This window comes from Oncorhynchus masou, chromosome 5 (assembly GCF_036934945.1).
Source record: "Oncorhynchus masou masou isolate Uvic2021 chromosome 5, UVic_Omas_1.1, whole genome shotgun sequence".
In the NCBI taxonomy this organism is placed as follows: domain Eukaryota; kingdom Metazoa; phylum Chordata; class Actinopteri; order Salmoniformes; family Salmonidae; genus Oncorhynchus; species Oncorhynchus masou.
In genome coordinates, this window is record NC_088216.1 from 87121964 (window position 1) to 87140937 (window position 18974).

An 18974-nucleotide genomic window follows, 5' to 3' on the forward strand; every position below is an offset into this window, starting at 1 on the left:
GAGACAGAGAACTGGTGTGGCTGGAGGTGAGACGGAGAACTGGTGTGGCTGGAGGTGAGATGGAGAACTGGTTTGGCTGGAGGTGAGATGGAGAACTGGTGTGGCTGGAGGTGAGATGGAGAACTGGTGTGGCTGGTGGAGAGACGGAGAACTGGTGTGGCTGGAGGTGAGACGGAGAACTGGTGTGGCTGGTGGAGAGACGGAGAACTGGTGTGGCTGGAGGTGAGACAGAGAACTGGTGTGGCTGGAGGTGAGATAGAGAACTGGTGTGGCTGGAGGTGAGACTGAACTGGTGTGGCTGGAGGTGAGATGGAGAACTGGTGTGGCTGGAGGTGAGACAGAGAACTGGTGTGGCTGGAGGTGAGACTGAACTGGTGTGGCTGGAGGTGAGATGGAGAACTGGTGTGGCTGGTGGAGAGACAGAGACCTGGTGTGGCTGGTGGAGAGACGGAGAACTGGTGTGGCTGGAGGTGAGACAGAGAACTGGTGTGGCTGGAGGTGAGACAGAGAACTGGTGTGGCTGGAGGTGAGACAGAGAACTGGTGTGGCTGGAGGTGAGATGGAGAACTGGTGTGGCTGGAGGTGAGATGGAGAACTGGTGTGGCTGGAGGTGAGATGGAGAACTGGTGTGGCTGGTGGAGAGACGGAGAACTGGTGTGGCTGGAGGTGAGACAGAGAACTGGTGTGGCTGGAGGTGAGACAGAGAACTGGTGTGGCTGGAGGTGAGACAGAGAACTGGTGTGGCTGGAGGTGAGACAGAGAACTGGTGTGGCTGGAGGTGAGACAGAGAACTGGTGTGGCTGGAGGTGAGACAGAGAACTGGTGTGGCTGGAGGTGAGACGGAGAACTGGTGTGGCTGGTGGAGAGACGGAGAACTGGTGTGGCTGGAGGTGAGACAGAGAACTGGTGTGGCTGGAGGTGAGACAGAGAACTGGTGTGGCTGGAGGTGAGACAGAGAACTGGTGTGGCTGGAGGTGAGATGGAGAACTGGTGTGGCTGGTGGAGAGACGGAGAACTGGTGTGGCTGGAGGTGAGACAGAGAACTGGTGTGGCTGGAGGTGAGACAGAGAACTGGTGTGGCTGGTGGAGAGACGGAGAACTGGTGTGGCTGGAGGTGAGACGGAGAACTGGTGTGGCTGGTGGAGAGACGGAGAACTGGTGTGGCTGGAGGTGAGACAGAGAACTGGTGTGGCTGGAGGTGAGATAGAGAACTGGTGTGGCTGGAGGTGAGACTGAACTGGTGTGGCTGGAGGTGAGATGGAGAACTGGTGTGGCTGGAGGTGAGACAGAGAACTGGTGTGGCTGGAGGTGAGACTGAACTGGTGTGGCTGGAGGTGAGATGGAGAACTGGTGTGGCTGGTGGAGAGACAGAGACCTGGTGTGGCTGGTGGAGACGGAGAACTGGTGTGGCTGGAGGTGAGACAGAGAACTGGTGTGGCTGGAGGTGAGACAGAGAACTGGTGTGGCTGGAGGTGAGACAGAGAACTGGTGTGGCTGGAGGTGAGATGGAGAACTGGTGTGGCTGGAGGTGAGATGGAGAACTGGTGTGGCTGGAGGTGAGATGGAGAACTGGTGTGGCTGGTGGAGAGACGGAGAACTGGTGTGGCTGGAGGTGAGACAGAGAACTGGTGTGGCTGGAGGTGAGACAGAGAACTGGTGTGGCTGGAGGTGAGACAGAGAACTGGTGTGGCTGGAGGTGAGACAGAGAACTGGTGTGGCTGGAGGTGAGACAGAGAACTGGTGTGGCTGGAGGTGAGACAGAGAACTGGTGTGGCTGGAGGTGAGATGGAGAACTGGTGTGGCTGGTGGAGAGACGGAGAACTGGTGTGGCTGGAGGTGAGACAGAGAACTGGTGTGGCTGGAGGTGAGACAGAGAACTGGTGTGGCTGGAGGTGAGACAGAGAACTGGTGTGGCTGGAGGTGAGACTGAACTGGTGTGGCTGGAGATGAGATGGAGAACTGGTGTGGCTGGAGGTGAGACAGAGAACTGGTGTGGCTGGAGGTGAGATAGAGAACTGGTGTGGCTGGAGGTGAGACTGAACTGGTGTGGCTGGAGGTGAGATGGAGAACTGGTGTGGCTGGAGGTGAGACAGAGAACTGGTGTGCTGGAGGTGAGACTGAACTGGTGTGGCTGGTGGTGAGATGGAGAACTGGTGTGGCTGGTGGAGAGACAGAGACCTGGTGTGGCTGGTGGAGAGACGGAGAACTGGTGTGGCTGGAGGTGAGACAGAGAACTGGTGTGGCTGGAGGTGAGACAGAGAACTGGTGTGGCTGGAGGTGAGACAGAGAACTGGTGTGGCTGGAGGTGAGATGGAGAACTGGTGTGGCTGGAGGTGAGATGGAGAACTGGTGTGGCTGGAGGTGAGATGGAGAACTGGTGTGGCTGGTGGAGAGACGGAGAACTGGTGTGGCTGGAGGTGAGACAGAGAACTGGTGTGGCTGGAGGTGAGACAGAGAACTGGTGTGGCTGGAGGTGAGACAGAGAACTGGTGTGGCTGGAGGTGAGACAGAGAACTGGTGTGGCTGGAGGTGAGACAGAGAACTGGTGTGGCTGGAGGTGAGACAGAGAACTGGTGTGGCTGGAGGTGAGATGGAGAACTGGTGTGGCTGGTGGAGAGACGGAGAACTGGTGTGGCTGGAGGTGAGACAGAGAACTGGTGTGGCTGGAGGTGAGACAGAGAACTGGTGTGGCTGGAGGTGAGACAGAGAACTGGTGTGGCTGGAGGTGAGACTGAACTGGTGTGGCTGGAGATGAGATGGAGAACTGGTGTGGCTGGAGGTGAGACAGAGAACTGGTGTGGCTGGTGGAGAGACGGAGAACTGGTGTGGCTGGAGGTGAGATGGAGAACTGGTGTGGCTGGAGGTGAGACAGAGAACTGGTGTGGCTGGAGGTGAGACAGAGAACTGGTGTGGCTGGTGGGGAAACTGAACTGGTGTGGCTGGTGGTGAGACAGAGACCTGGTGTGGCTGGTGGAGAGACGGAGAACTGGTGTGGCTGGAGGTGAGATGGAGAACTGGTGTGGCTGGAGGTGAGATGGAGAACTGGTGTGGCTGGAGGTGAGATGGAGAACTGGTGTGGCTGGAGGTGAGATGGAGAACTGGTGTGGCTGGTGGAGAGACGGAGAACTGGTGTGGCTGGAGGTGAGACAGAGAACTGGTGTGGCTGGAGGTGAGACAGAGAACTGGTGTGGCTGGAGGTGAGACAGAGAACTGGTGTGGCTGGAGGTGAGACTGAACTGGTGTGGCTGGAGGTGAGATGGAGAACTGGTGTGGCTGGAGGTGAGACAGAGAACTGGTGTGGCTGGTGGGGAAACTGAACTGGTGTGGCTGGTGGAGAGACAGAGACCTGATGTGGCTGGTGGAGAGACGGAGAACTGGTGTGGCTGGAGGTGAGATGGAGAACTGGTGTGGCTGGAGGTGAGACAGAGAACTGGTGTGGCTGGTGGGGAAACTGAACTGGTGTGGCTGGTGGAGAGACAGAGACCTGGTGTGGCTGGTGGTGAGACAGAGAACTGGTGTGGCTGGTGGGGAAACTGAACTGGTGTGGCTGGTGGTGAGATGGAGAACTGGTGTGGCTGGAGGTGAGACAGAACTGGTGTGGCTGGAGGTGAGACAGAGAACTGGTGTGGCTGGTGGAGAGACGGAGAACTGGTGTGGCTGGTGGAGAGACGGAGAACTGGTGTGGCTGGTGGTGAGACAGAACTGGTGTGGCTGGTGGTGAGACAGAGAACTGGTGTGGCTGGTGGAGAGATGGAGAACTGGTGTGGCTGGAGGTGAGACAGAGAACTGGTGTGGCTGGAGGTGAGACGGAGAACTGGTGTGGCTGGAGGTGAGACAGAGAACTGGTGTGGCTGGTGGTGAGACAGAACTGGTGTGGCTGGAGGTGAGACAGAGAACTGGTGTGGCTGGAGGTGAGACGGAGAACTGGTGTGGCTGGAGGTGAGACAGAGAACTGGTGTGGCTGGAGGTGAGACAGAGAACTGGTGTGGCTGGAGGTGAGACAGAGAACTGGTGTGGCTGGTGGGGAAACTGAACTGGTGTGGTTGGTGTAGGGACAGAGACCTGGTGTGTGTGTAATACTATAATGCTTTTATTCCTTTATTCCAAGCTTTCTGTAAACATTAAACATTTTTTATAATGGGACCAAATGTAGGCTTATTTCAAATGTATTTACCATTGTGTGTCTTGACTTTGAACATGAGAAATGTATTTAAAACCGTGTCACAGACCTGGTGTGGCTGGTGGGGAAACTGAACTGGTGTGGCTGGTGGAGAGACAGAGACCTGGTGTGGCTGGAGGAGAGACAGAGACCTGGTGTGGCTGGAGGAGAGACAGAGAACTGGTGTGGCTGGAGGTGAGACAGAGAACTGGTGTGGCTGGAGGTGAGACAGAGAACTGGTGTGGCTGGAGGTGAGATGGAGAACTGGTGTGGCTGGAGGTGAGATGGAGAACTGGTGTGGCTGGTGGAGAGACGGAGAACTGGTGTGGCTGGAGGTGAGACAGAGAACTGGTGTGGCTGGAGGTGAGACAGAGAACTGGTGTGGCTGGAGGTGAGACAGAGAACTGGTGTGGCTGGAGGTGAGGCTGAACTGGTGTGGCTGGAGGTGAGATGGAGAACTGGTGTGGCTGGAGGTGAGACAGAGAACTGGTGTGGCTGGTGGGGAAACTGAACTGGTGTGGCTGGTGGTGAGACAGAGAACTGGTGTGGCTGGTGGAGAGACGGAGAACTGGTGTGGCTGGAGGTGAGATGGAGAACTGGTGTGGCTGGAGGTGAGACAGAGAACTGGTGTGGCTGGAGGTGAGACAGAGAACTGGTGTGGCTGGAGGTGAGGCTGAACTGGTGTGGCTGGAGGTGAGATGGAGAACTGGTGTGGCTGGAGGTGAGACAGAGAACTGGTGTGGCTGGTGGGGAAACTGAACTGGTGTGGCTGGTGGTGAGACAGAGAACTGGTGTGGCTGGTGGAGAGACGGAGAACTGGTGTGGCTGGAGGTGAGATGGAGAACTGGTGTGGCTGGAGGTGAGACAGAGAACTGGTGTGGCTGGAGGTGAGACAGAGAACTGGTGTGGCTGGAGGTGAGGCTGAACTGGTGTGGCTGGAGGTGAGATGGAGAACTGGTGTGGCTGGAGGTGAGACAGAGAACTGGTGTGGCTGGTGGGGAAACTGAACTGGTGTGGCTGGTGGTGAGACAGAGACCTGGTGTGGCTGGTGGAGAGACGGAGAACTGATGTGGCTGGAGGTGAGATGGAGAACTGGTGTGGCTGGAGGTGAGATGGAGAACTGGTGTGGCTGGAGGTGAGATGGAGAGCTGGTGTGGCTGGAGGTGAGATGGAGAACTGGTGTGGCTGGTGGAGAGACGGAGAACTGGTGTGGCTGGAGGTGAGACAGAGAACTGGTGTGGCTGGAGGTGAGACATAGAACTGGTGTGGCTGGAGGTGAGACAGAGAACTGGTGTGGCTGGAGAGTGAGACTGAACTGGTGTGGCTGGAGGTGAGATGGAGAACTGGTGTGGCTGGAGGTGAGACAGAGAACTGGTGTGGCTGGTGGGGAAACTGAACTGGTGTGGCTGGTGGAGAGACAGAGACCTGATGTGGCTGGTGGAGAGACGGAGAACTGGTGTGGCTGGAGGTGAGATGGAGAACTGGTGTGGCTGGAGGTGAGACAGAGAACTGGTGTGGCTGGTGGGGAAACTGAACTGGTGTGGCTGGTGGAGAGACAGAGACCTGGTGTGGCTGGTGGTGAGACAGAGAACTGGTGTGGCTGGTGGGGAAACTGAACTGGTGTGGCTGGTGGTGAGATGGAGACATGGTGTGGCTGGAGGAGAGACAGAGACTTGGTGTGGCTGGAGGAGAGACAGAGACCTGGTGTGGCTGGAGGAGAGACAGAGACCTGGTGTGGCTGGAGGAGAGACAGAGACTTGGTGTGGCTGGAGGAGAGACAGAGACTTGGTGTGGCTGGAGGAGAGACATAGACTTGGTGTGGCTGGAGGAGAGACAGAGACCTGGTGTGGCTGGAGGTGAGACAGAGAACTGGTGTGGCTGGAGGTGAGACAGAGAACTGGTGTGGCTGGAGGTGAGACAGAGAACTGGTGTGGCTGGAGGTGAGACAGAGAACTGGTGTGGCTGGAGGTGAGACAGAGAACTGGTGTGGCTGGAGGTGAGATGGAGAACTGGTGTGGCTGGAGGTGAGATGGAGAACTGGTGTGGCTGGTGGAGAGACGGAAAACTGGTGTGGCTGGTGGTGAGACAGAGAACTGGTGTGGCTGGAGGTGAGACAGAGAACTGGTGTGGCTGGTGGTGAGACAGAGAACTGGTGTGGCTGGAGGTGAGATGGAGAACTGGTGTGGCTGGAGGTGAGATGGAGAACTGGTGTGGCTGGAGGTGAGACAGAGAACTGGTGTGGCTGGAGGTGAGATGGAGAACTGGTGTGGCTGGAGGTGAGATGGAGAACTGGTGTGGCTGGTGGAGAGACGGAGAACTGGTGTGGCTGGAGGTGAGACAGAGAACTGGTGTGGCTGGAGGTGAGACAGAGAACTGGTGTGGCTGGAGGTGAGACAGAGAACTGGTGTGGCTGGAGGTGAGACAGAGAACTGGTGTGGCTGGAGGTGAGACAGAGAACTGGTGTGGCTGGAGGTGAGACAGAGAACTGGTGTGGCTGGAGGTGAGACAGAGAACTGGTGTGGCTGGAGGTGAGATGGAGAACTGGTGTGGCTGGTGGAGATGGAGAACTGGTGTGGCTGGAGGTGAGACAGAGAACTGGTGTGGCTGGAGGTGAGACAGAGAACTGGTGTGGCTGGAGGTGAGACAGAGAACTGGTGTGGCTGGAGGTGAGACTGAACTGGTGTGGCTGGAGGTGAGATGGAGAACTGGTGTGGCTGGAGGTGAGACAGAGAACTGGTGTGGCTGGTGGAGAGACGGAGAACTGGTGTGGCTGGAGGTGAGATGGAGAACTGGTGTGGCTGGAGGTGAGACAGAGAACTGGTGTGGCTGGAGGTGAGACAGAGAACTGGTGTGGCTGGTGGGGAAACTGAACTGGTGTGGCTGGTGGTGAGACAGAGACCTGGTGTGGCTGGTGGAGAGACGGAGAACTGGTGTGGCTGGAGGTGAGATGGAGAACTGGTGTGGCTGGAGGTGAGATGGAGAACTGGTGTGGCTGGAGGTGAGACAGAGAACTGGTGTGGCTGGTGGGGAAACTGAACTGGTGTGGCTGGTGGTGAGACAGAGAACTGGTGTGGCTGGTGGAGAGACGGAGAACTGGTGTGGCTGGAGGTGAGATGGAGAACTGGTGTGGCTGGAGGTGAGACAGAGAACTGGTGTGGCTGGAGGTGAGACAGAGAACTGGTGTGGCTGGAGGTGAGGCTGAACTGGTGTGGCTGGAGGTGAGATGGAGAACTGGTGTGGCTGGAGGTGAGACAGAGAACTGGTGTGGCTGGTGGGGAAACTGAACTGGTGTGGCTGGTGGTGAGACAGAGACCTGGTGTGGCTGGTGGAGAGACGGAGAACTGATGTGGCTGGAGGTGAGATGGAGAACTGGTGTGGCTGGAGGTGAGATGGAGAACTGGTGTGGCTGGAGGTGAGATGGAGAGCTGGTGTGGCTGGAGGTGAGATGGAGAACTGGTGTGGCTGGTGGAGAGACGGAGAACTGGTGTGGCTGGAGGTGAGACAGAGAACTGGTGTGGCTGGAGGTGAGACATAGAACTGGTGTGGCTGGAGGTGAGACAGAGAACTGGTGTGGCTGGAGGTGAGACTGAACTGGTGTGGCTGGAGGTGAGATGGAGAACTGGTGTGGCTGGAGGTGAGACAGAGAACTGGTGTGGCTGGTGGGGAAACTGAACTGGTGTGGCTGGTGGAGAGACAGAGACCTGATGTGGCTGGTGGAGAGAAGAACTGGTGTGGCTGGAGGTGAGATGGAGAACTGGTGTGGCTGGAGGTGAGACAGAGAACTGGTGTGGCTGGTGGGGAAACTGAACTGGTGTGGCTGGTGGAGAGACAGAGACCTGGTGTGGCTGGTGGTGAGACAGAGAACTGGTGTGGCTGGTGGGGAAACTGAACTGGTGTGGCTGGTGGTGAGATGGAGACATGGTGTGGCTGGAGGAGAGACAGAGACTTGGTGTGGCTGGAGGAGAGACAGAGACCTGGTGTGGCTGGAGGAGAGACAGAGACCTGGTGTGGCTGGAGGAGAGACAGAGACTTGGTGTGGCTGGAGGAGAGACAGAGACTTGGTGTGGCTGGAGGAGAGACATAGACTTGGTGTGGCTGGAGGAGAGACAGAGACCTGGTGTGGCTGGAGGTGAGACAGAGAACTGGTGTGGCTGGAGGTGAGACAGAGAACTGGTGTGGCTGGAGGTGAGACAGAGAACTGGTGTGGCTGGAGGTGAGACAGAGAACTGGTGTGGCTGGAGGTGAGACAGAGAACTGGTGTGGCTGGAGGTGAGATGGAGAACTGGTGTGGCTGGAGGTGAGATGGAGAACTGGTGTGGCTGGTGGAGAGACGGAAAACTGGTGTGGCTGGTGGTGAGACAGAGAACTGGTGTGGCTGGAGGTGAGACAGAGAACTGGTGTGGCTGGTGGTGAGACAGAGAACTGGTGTGGCTGGAGGTGAGATGGAGAACTGGTGTGGCTGGAGGTGAGATGGAGAACTGGTGTGGCTGGAGGTGAGACAGAGAACTGGTGTGGCTGGAGGTGAGATGGAGAACTGGTGTGGCTGGAGGTGAGATGGAGAACTGGTGTGGCTGGTGGAGAGACGGAGAACTGGTGTGGCTGGAGGTGAGACAGAGAACTGGTGTGGCTGGAGGTGAGACAGAGAACTGGTGTGGCTGGAGGTGAGACAGAGAACTGGTGTGGCTGGAGGTGAGACAGAGAACTGGTGTGGCTGGAGGTGAGACAGAGAACTGGTGTGGCTGGAGGTGAGACAGAGAACTGGTGTGGCTGGAGGTGAGACAGAGAACTGGTGTGGCTGGAGGTGAGATGGAGAACTGGTGTGGCTGGTGGAGAGACGGAGAACTGGTGTGGCTGGAGGTGAGACAGAGAACTGGTGTGGCTGGAGGTGAGACAGAGAACTGGTGTGGCTGGAGGTGAGACAGAGAACTGGTGTGGCTGGAGGTGAGACTGAACTGGTGTGGCTGGAGGTGAGATGGAGAACTGGTGTGGCTGGAGGTGAGACAGAGAACTGGTGTGGCTGGTGGAGAGACGGAGAACTGGTGTGGCTGGAGGTGAGATGGAGAACTGGTGTGGCTGGAGGTGAGACAGAGAACTGGTGTGGCTGGAGGTGAGACAGAGAACTGGTGTGGCTGGTGGGGAAACTGAACTGGTGTGGCTGGTGGTGAGACAGAGACCTGGTGTGGCTGGTGGAGAGACGGAGAACTGGTGTGGCTGGAGGTGAGATGGAGAACTGGTGTGGCTGGAGGTGAGATGGAGAACTGGTGTGGCTGGAGGTGAGATGGAGAACTGGTGTGGCTGGAGGTGAGATGGAGAACTGGTGTGGCTGGTGGAGAGACGGAGAACTGGTGTGGCTGGAGGTGAGACAGAGAACTGGTGTGGCTGGAGGTGAGACAGAGAACTGGTGTGGCTGGAGGTGAGACAGAGAACTGGTGTGGCTGGAGGTGAGACTGAACTGGTGTGGCTGGAGGTGAGATGGAGAACTGGTGTGGCTGGAGGTGAGACAGAGAACTGGTGTGGCTGGTGGGGAAACTGAACTGGTGTGGCTGGTGGAGAGACAGAGACCTGATGTGGCTGGTGGAGAGACGGAGAACTGGTGTGGCTGGAGGTGAGATGGAGAACTGGTGTGGCTGGAGGTGAGACAGAGAACTGGTGTGGCTGGTGGGGAAACTGAACTGGTGTGGCTGGTGGAGAGACAGAGACCTGGTGTGGCTGGTGGTGAGACAGAGAACTGGTGTGGCTGGTGGGGAAACTGAACTGGTGTGGCTGGTGGTGAGATGGAGAACTGGTGTGGCTGGAGGTGAGACAGAACTGGTGTGGCTGGAGGTGAGACAGAGAACTGGTGTGGCTGGTGGAGAGACGGAGAACTGGTGTGGCTGGTGGAGAGACGGAGAACTGGTGTGGCTGGTGGTGAGACAGAACTGGTGTGGCTGGTGGTGAGACAGAGAACTGGTGTGGCTGGTGGAGAGATGGAGAACTGGTGTGGCTGGAGGTGAGACAGAGAACTGGTGTGGCTGGAGGTGAGACGGAGAACTGGTGTGGCTGGAGGTGAGACAGAGAACTGGTGTGGCTGGTGGTGAGACAGAACTGGTGTGGCTGGAGGTGAGACAGAGAACTGGTGTGGCTGGAGGTGAGACGGAGAACTGGTGTGGCTGGAGGTGAGACAGAGAACTGGTGTGGCTGGAGGTGACACAGAGAACTGGTGTGGCTGGAGGTGAGACAGAGAACTGGTGTGGCTGGTGGGGAAACTGAACTGGTGTGGTTGGTGTAGGGACAGAGACCTGGTGTGTGTGTAATACTATAATGCTTTTATTCCTTTATTCCAAGCTTTCTGTAAACATTAAACATTTTTTATAATGGGACCAAATGTAGGCTTATTTCAAATGTATTTACCATTGTGTGTCTTGACTTTGAACATGAGAAATGTATTTAAAACCGTGTCACAGACCTGGTGTGGCTGGTGGGGAAACTGAACTGGTGTGGCTGGTGGAGAGACAGAGACCTGGTGTGGCTGGAGGAGAGACAGAGACCTGGTGTGGCTGGAGGAGAGACAGAGAACTGGTGTGGCTGGAGGTGAGACAGAGAACTGGTGTGGCTGGAGGTGAGACAGAGAACTGGTGTGGCTGGAGGTGAGATGGAGAACTGGTGTGGCTGGAGGTGAGATGGAGAACTGGTGTGGCTGGTGGAGAGACGGAGAACTGGTGTGGCTGGAGGTGAGACAGAGAACTGGTGTGGCTGGAGGTGAGACAGAGAACTGGTGTGGCTGGAGGTGAGACAGAGAACTGGTGTGGCTGGAGGTGAGGCTGAACTGGTGTGGCTGGAGGTGAGATGGAGAACTGGTGTGGCTGGAGGTGAGACAGAGAACTGGTGTGGCTGGTGGGGAAACTGAACTGGTGTGGCTGGTGGTGAGACAGAGAACTGGTGTGGCTGGTGGAGAGACGGAGAACTGGTGTGGCTGGAGGTGAGATGGAGAACTGGTGTGGCTGGAGGTGAGACAGAGAACTGGTGTGGCTGGAGGTGAGACAGAGAACTGGTGTGGCTGGTGGGGAAACTGAACTGGTGTGGCTGGTGGTGAGACAGAGACCTGGTGTGGCTGGTGGAGAGACGGAGAACTGATGTGGCTGGAGGTGAGATGGAGAACTGGTGTGGCTGGAGGTGAGATGGAGAACTGGTGTGGCTGGAGGTGAGATGGAGAGCTGGTGTGGCTGGAGGTGAGATGGAGAACTGGTGTGGCTGGTGGAGAGACGGAGAACTGGTGTGGCTGGAGGTGAGACAGAGAACTGGTGTGGCTGGAGGTGAGACATAGAACTGGTGTGGCTGGAGGTGAGACAGAGAACTGGTGTGGCTGGAGGTGAGACTGAACTGGTGTGGCTGGAGGTGAGATGGAGAACTGGTGTGGCTGGAGGTGAGACAGAGAACTGGTGTGGCTGGTGGGGAAACTGAACTGGTGTGGCTGGTGGAGAGACAGAGACCTGATGTGGCTGGTGGAGAGACGGAGAACTGGTGTGGCTGGAGGTGAGATGGAGAACTGGTGTGGCTGGAGGTGAGACAGAGAACTGGTGTGGCTGGTGGGGAAACTGAACTGGTGTGGCTGGTGGAGAGACAGAGACCTGGTGTGGCTGGTGGTGAGACAGAGAACAACTGGTGTGGCTGGTGGAGAGATGGAGAACTGGTGTGGCTGGTGGTGAGATGGAGAACTGGTGTGGCTGGTGGAGAGACGGAGAACTGGTGTGGCTGGAGGTGAGACGGAGAACTGGTGTGGCTGGTGGTGAGACGGAGAACTGGTGTGGCTGGAGGTGAGACGGAGAACTGGTGTGACTGGTGGAGAGACGGAGAACTGGTGTGGCTGGTGGTGAGACGGAGAACTGGTGTGGCTGGTGGGGAGAACTGGTGTGGCTGGTGGAGAGACGGAGAACTGGTGTGGCTGGTGGAGAGACGGAGAACTGGTGTGGCTGGTGGAGGAGAACTGGAGGTGAACTGGTGTGGCTGGTGGAGAGACGGAGAACTGGTGTGGCTGGTGGTGAGACAGAGAACTGGTGTGGCTGGTGGAGAGACGGAGAACTGGTGTGGCTGGTGGTGAGACGGAGAACTGGTGTGGCTGGAGGTGAGATGGAGAACTGGTGTGGCTGGAGGTGAGATGGAGAACTGGTGTGGCTGGTGGTGAGATGGAGAACTGGTGTGGCTGGAGGTGAGATGGAGAACTGGTGTGGCTGGAGGTGAGATGGAGAACTGGTGTGGCTGGAGGTGAGATGGAGAACTGGTGTGGCTGGAGGTGAGACTGAACTGGTGTGGCTGGAGGTGAGATGGAGAACTGGTGTGGCTGGAGGTGAGATGGAGAACTGGTGTGGCTGGAGGTGAGACTGAACTGGTGTGGCTGGTGGAGAGACGGAGAACTGGTGTGGCTGGAGGTGAGATGGAGAACTGGTGTGGCTGGAGGTGAGACTGAACTGGTGTGGCTGGTGGAGAGACGGAGAACTGGTGTGGCTGGAGGTGAGATGGAGAACTGGTGTGGCTGGTGGTGAGAACTGGTGTGGCTGGTGGTGAGATGGAGAACTGGTGTGGCTGGAGGTGAGATGGAGAACTGGTGTGGCTGGTGGTGAGATGGAGAACTGGTGTGGCTGGTGGAGAGATGGAGAACTGGTGTGGCTGGTGGTGAGACGGAACTGGTGTGGCTGGTGTGGCTGGTGGAGAGACGGAGAACTGGTGTGGCTGGTGGTGAGACGGAGAACTGGTGTGGCTGGTGGTGAGACGGAGAACTGGTGTGGCTGGAGGTGAGACAGAGAACTGGTGTGGCTGGAGGTGAGACAGAGAACTGGTGTGGCTGGAGGTGAGACAGAGAACTGGTGTGGCTGGAGGTGAGACAGAGAACTGGTGTGGCTGGAGGACAGAACTGGTGTGGCTGGAGGTGAGACAGAGAACTGGTGTGGCTGGAGGTGAGACGGAGAACTGGTGTGGCTGGAGGTGAGACAGAGAACTGGTGTGGCTGGTGGGGAAACTGAACTGGTGTGGCTGGTGGAGAGACAGAGAACTGGTGTGGCTGGTGGAGGACTGAACTGGTGTGTGTGTGTGTGTGTAATACTATAATGCTATTATTCCTTTATTCCAAGCTTTCTGTAAACATTAAACATTTTTTATTATGGGACCAAATGTAGGCTTATTTCAAATGTATTTACCATTGTGTGTCTTGACTTTGAACTTGAGAAATGTATTTAAAACCGTGTCACAGACCTGGTGTGGCTGGTGGTGAAACTGAACTGGTGTGGCTGGAGGTGAGACAGAGAACTGGTGTGGCTGGTGGAGAGACAGAGACCTGGTGTGGCTGGTGGAGAGACGGAGACCTGGTGTGGCTGGTGGAGAGACAGAGACCTGGTGTGGCTGGAGGTGAGACAGAGACTTGGTGTTGCTGGAGGAGAGACTGGTGTGGCTGGAGGAGAGACAGAGACTTGGTGTGGCTGGAGGAGAGACAGAGACCTGGTGTGGCTGGAGGAGAGACAGAGACCTGGTGTGGCTGGAGGAGAGACAGAGACTGGTGTGGCTGGAGGAGAGACAGAGACTTGGTGTGGCTGGTGGAGAGACAGAGACCTGGTGTGGCTGGAGGAGAGACAGAGACCTGAGGACTGGTGTGGCTGGTGGAGAGACAGAGACCTGGTGTGGCTGGTGGAGAGACAGAGACTTGGTGTGGCTGGAGGTGAGACGGAGAACTGGTGTGGCTGGAGGTGAGACAGAGACCTGGTGTGGCTGGAGGTGAGACGGAGAACTGGTGTCTGTTATCTATCCTTTACCGCTACCCTGGAGGTATACTGCTGGACGGTCTATTATCCTTTACCAGTATACTCTACGGTCTTTACCCCATGATACACAGAGGTTTATACTGTAGGTCCACACTGCCTGCCCTACAGGACACCTACAGTGGGGAGAACAAGTATTTGATACACTGCCGATGTTGCAGGTTTTCCAACTTACAAAGCATGTAGAGGTCTGTAATTTGTATCATAGGTACACTTCAACTGTGAGAGATGGAATCTAAAACAAAAATACCGAAAATCACATTGTATGATTTTTAAGTAATTAATTAGCATTTTCTTGCATGACATAAGTATTTGATCACCTTCCAACCAGTAAGAATTCCGGCTCTCACAGACCTGTTAGTTTTTCTTTAAGAAGCCCTCCTGTCCTCCACTCATTACCTGTATTAACTGCACCTGTTTGAACTCATTACCTGTTTAAAAGACACCTGTCCACACACTCAATCAAACAGACTCCAACCTCTCCACAATGGCCAAGACCAGCGCTGTGTAAGGACATCAGGGATAAAATTGTAGCCCTCCACAAGGCTGGGATTGGCTACAGGACAATAGGCAAGCAGCTTGGTGAGAAGGCAACAACTGTTGGCGCAATTATTCGAAAATGGAAGAAGTTCAAGATGACGGTCAATCACCCTCGGTCTGGGGCTCCATGCAAGATCTCACTTTGTGGGGCATCAATGATCATGAGGAAGGTGAGGGATCAGCCCAGAATTACACGGCTGGACCTGGTCAATGACCTGGTCAATGACTTGGTCAATGACCAGGTCAATGACCTGGTCAATGACCTGAAGAGAGCTGGGACCACAGTCTAAAAGAAAACCATTAGTAACACACTACGCCGTCATGGATTAAAATCCTGCAGCGCACGCAAGGTCCCCCTGTTCAAGCCAGCGCATGTCCAGGCCGGTCTGAAGTTTACCAATGACCATCTGGATGATCCAGAGGAGGAATGGGAGAAGGTCATGTGGTCTGATGAGACATAAATATAGCTTTTTCACCTGCTACCCTGTACATGTGACCTATTAAACACTTTGAATTTTAGTGCTCTCTCTCTCTTTTTCATTCTTCTCATATTTTCTCTCCTCCCTTTTTCTTCATCCTTATCTCTTATCTCTCTCCCTAAGTTCTCTTGCTCTCTCAACTGACAAGCTTCTTTCATTTCTGTGTCGTCGTCTGATGAAGGTTCTGACCAAAGCGCAGCGTGGTAAGTGTTCATGGTTTTTCTTAACCTCTTGAAACTCCCCATCCCGGATCCGGGATTGTGACTAAGCCTCAGGCTCATTAGCATAAACGAAACAACTAACGATTTCTGAAAATCGCAAATAAAATTAAAATAATGCGTTTGCTCTCAAGCTGCCTTTTCTTAACAACACTGTCATCTCAGATTTTCAAAATATGCTTTTGAACCATAGAAATTGACTAATTTGTGTAAAGTATGCAAAATAGAGACATAAAATTTTGTGTAGCATGTAGCACGTGACATTTTCACAAAAGCCAGATAACCAAATAAATAAAATCATTTACCTTTGAAGAGCTTCTGATGTTTTCAATCAGGAGACTCCAATAACATACCAAATGCGCAGTGTTTCCTGGCTTCTTCAAAGGAAAAGAGATATGTTTTCTGATTGCGCCTGGCTACTTCAAAGGAACCAGAAAATGCAGTCACCTACAACGTGTGGAAACTTTTCCGGATTAACTACATAATATCGTGAAACATGGCCGTTGTTTGGAATCAATCCTCAAGGTGTTTTTTCACATATCTTGTTCATTGACATGCAGTTCTGGTGCTTGCTTCTCTCTTGTGCCCCATGGAAAAATACTGGCAGGTGACTTTGGGCATGCACATAAAATGATAAGGACACCGGGCGGACACATAAATGTGGTCTCTTATGGTCAATCTTCCAACGATCTGCCTACAAATGTACCCATGATAAAAATGTACAGACCTCTACATGCTTTGTAAAACCTGCAAAATCGGCAGTGTATCAAATACTTGTTCTCCCCACTGTATAACACCAGGTGTTGCAGAAAGAAGAGCCAAAAATCATTGTCATTTCCTGGATGCCACCACATCTTGTTTTCCCTGAAGCTCACGTTAAAGGGGCACGGACAGAGAATCCCCCTATTTGTATTTCTGGACACGCAGAGTGTTTTCTTCTGGAAAAAAAGCAATTATAAATAGTCGATCTTTTTGTGACAAAATATCTTGTTTAAAACAACGTATTTCTTCCAAAAATGAAATAGCAGCCACCATAAGTGTAAAGGTTAACAACTGAACACTAGAACAAAGTGAAAACCTGAAACAGTCCTTTCAGAACACTAAACAGAAAAAAACTACCCACAAAACACAGGTGGGAAAAGGCTACATAAGTATGGTTCCCAATCAGAGACAACGATAGACAGCTGCCTCTGACTGAGAACCACACCCAGCCAAAACAAAGAAATACCAAAAAAATGAAATACAAAACCAAACCAAAATATAAAAATCTCTTAACATAGGCCCTCAAATGAGCTTCAGGCAAAACCAAATGAGATGGCATCCAGGAAATGACAAGCTTTTTGAGGTCTGTTTTCCATGGTCTCCTTATGGTAGTGAAACACAAAAGCAACCTTTTTTCGTGTTCAGAACTAGACAAATTTTGTTCTCCTACATTCTCAATAAAAAAAAGATGCAACTGACCTTCTGGTTTGTGGCTTCTTCAAACAAAGCAGAGTTATGTTGTGATTGGCCGTGTGGCTTGTTCAAAGGAAAGCAGAGTTATGTTGTGATTGGCCGTGTGGCTTGTTCAAAGTAAATCAGAGGTCGGTTGTGATTGGCCTTGTGGCTTGTTCATAGTAAATCAGAAGTCTGTTGTGATTGGCCTTGTGGCTTGTTCAATGTAAATCAGAGGTCTCAAATGGAATGTTTTGGGCATGCACATAAAATGCAAATTATTACTTAAAAATCATACAATGTGATTTTCTGGATTTTTGTTTTAGATTCAGTCTCTCACAGTTGAAGTGTACCCATGATAAAAATGTACAGACCTCTACATGCTTTGTAAACCTGCAAAATCGGCAGTGTATCAAATACTTGTTCTCCCACTGTATAACACCAGGTGTTGCAGGAAGGCCAAGAAGATCATCAGCGACCTGGTTTTTGCCACCACAATGCTCTGTTCTCCCTGCTTCCATCACTCAGACGTGGGCAGGGACCCCAGCCATCCCCCATATTGCTAACTTTAGAAGCATTTTTTGAAAATCCTCTGGAAAAAACTACAATTTAAATGATCTGTGACAACAGCGTGATCAAATTAACATAGTATGCCTGTATCAGAAAAACACATGCAGATTGTACGCATTTATTATAAGGCCCAAGCACTGATGAACGTTAGTTATCAAGAGAGGTTAAATCAAGTGTGACATCACAGGAACCCCAGGGTCACAGGGGTTGGTCACAGGATCCCCATGGTCACAGGGGTTGGTCACAGGATCCCCAGGGTCACAGGGGTTGGTCACAGGATCCACAGGGTAACAGGGGTTGGTCACATGATTCCCATGGTCACAGGGGTTGGTCACAGGATCCCAAGGGTAACAGAGGTTGGTCACATGATTCCGAGGGTCAGAGGGGTTGATCAATGTGGCGAGGATCTGTTTTTTTCTAAAGTATTTATATTTACTTCAGATCTGGAATCCCTCAACTGAAGCTAGCCAGCTAACTACCAGCTATCAGTCAGCAAACCACTGCTAGCGGTCATCAGCTAACCTTTAGCTTGGCAAGATCTCTCCAGTTCGTACAACGTGACTCAAACCAGAGTATAACGGACCAATTTTTTTTCTATCCATATCCCCGGTTTTCTACCGCAAACTCTGAACAATTTCATCTGGATCTTCACAACGAGCTAACCACAATCCAGGGTGACTAACCCTGGCTAGCGTTTCCATCCCGGAGCAAGCACCAATTAGCCTGAAGCTAGCCCGGCCAGGGCTCCTTGGCTATATTATCCGGACCCCTTCTGCTTTCGTTCATCTACGACTGGAATTCCGATTCCAACAGGTCCCTCAGGCGCGACGTCCGCCAAAGGCCCATTCTGCTAACCGCGGCCTGCTAGCTACCTAGAGTTACTTGGAAACCTACTAATCCACGACTGGTCTATTGACGTCACCGCACAAACAGGTAAAAACTGACTTACCTCCATCGCGACGTCCCCAAAGGCTCTTCTGCTAACTTGCTAGCCCCGGTCTGCTAACTGCTTGCTTGCTACTATGTCTGCTATCTGCTAGATTGTTGGCCCTGGCCTACTAACTGCTAGCTTGTTGGCCCCCGCCTACTAACGGCTAGCTTTTTGGCCCCCGCCTACTAACTGCTAGCTTGTTGGCCCCTGCCTACTAACTGCTAGCTTGTTGGCCCTGGCCTACTAAATGCTAGCTTGTTGGCCCTGGCCTACTAACTGCTAGCTTGTTGGCCCTGGTCTACTAACTGCTAGCTTTTTGGCCCCCGCCTACTAACGGTTAGCTTTTTGGCCCCCGCCTACTAAATGCTAGCTTGTTGGCCCTGGCCTACTAACTGCTAGCTTTTTGGCCCCGGCCTACTAACTGCTAGCTTGTTGGCCCCGGCCTAATATCTGTTCTGAATCGCCGTGTTCCCAGTCAGCCCAACCACTCACTGGACCCATATGTTCACTTGGCTACCCATGCCTCTCTCTAATATCAATATGCCTCGTCCAGAAACCTGCTCCTTTTACTCTCTGTTCCGAACATGGTAGACAGCCAGTTCGTATAGCCTTTAGCCGTACCCTTGTCCTACTTCTTCTCTGTTCCTCTGGTGATTGTAGAGGTTAATCCAGGTCCTGCAGTGCCTAGCTCCACTCCCATTCCCTAGACACCACTCTCATTTGTTGACTTCTGTAACCGTAAAAGCCTTGGTTTCATGCATGTTAACATTAGAAGCCTACTCCCTAAATTTGTTTTACTCACTGCTTTAGCACACTCTGCCAACCCGGATGTCTTAGCCGTGTCTGAATCCTGGTTTT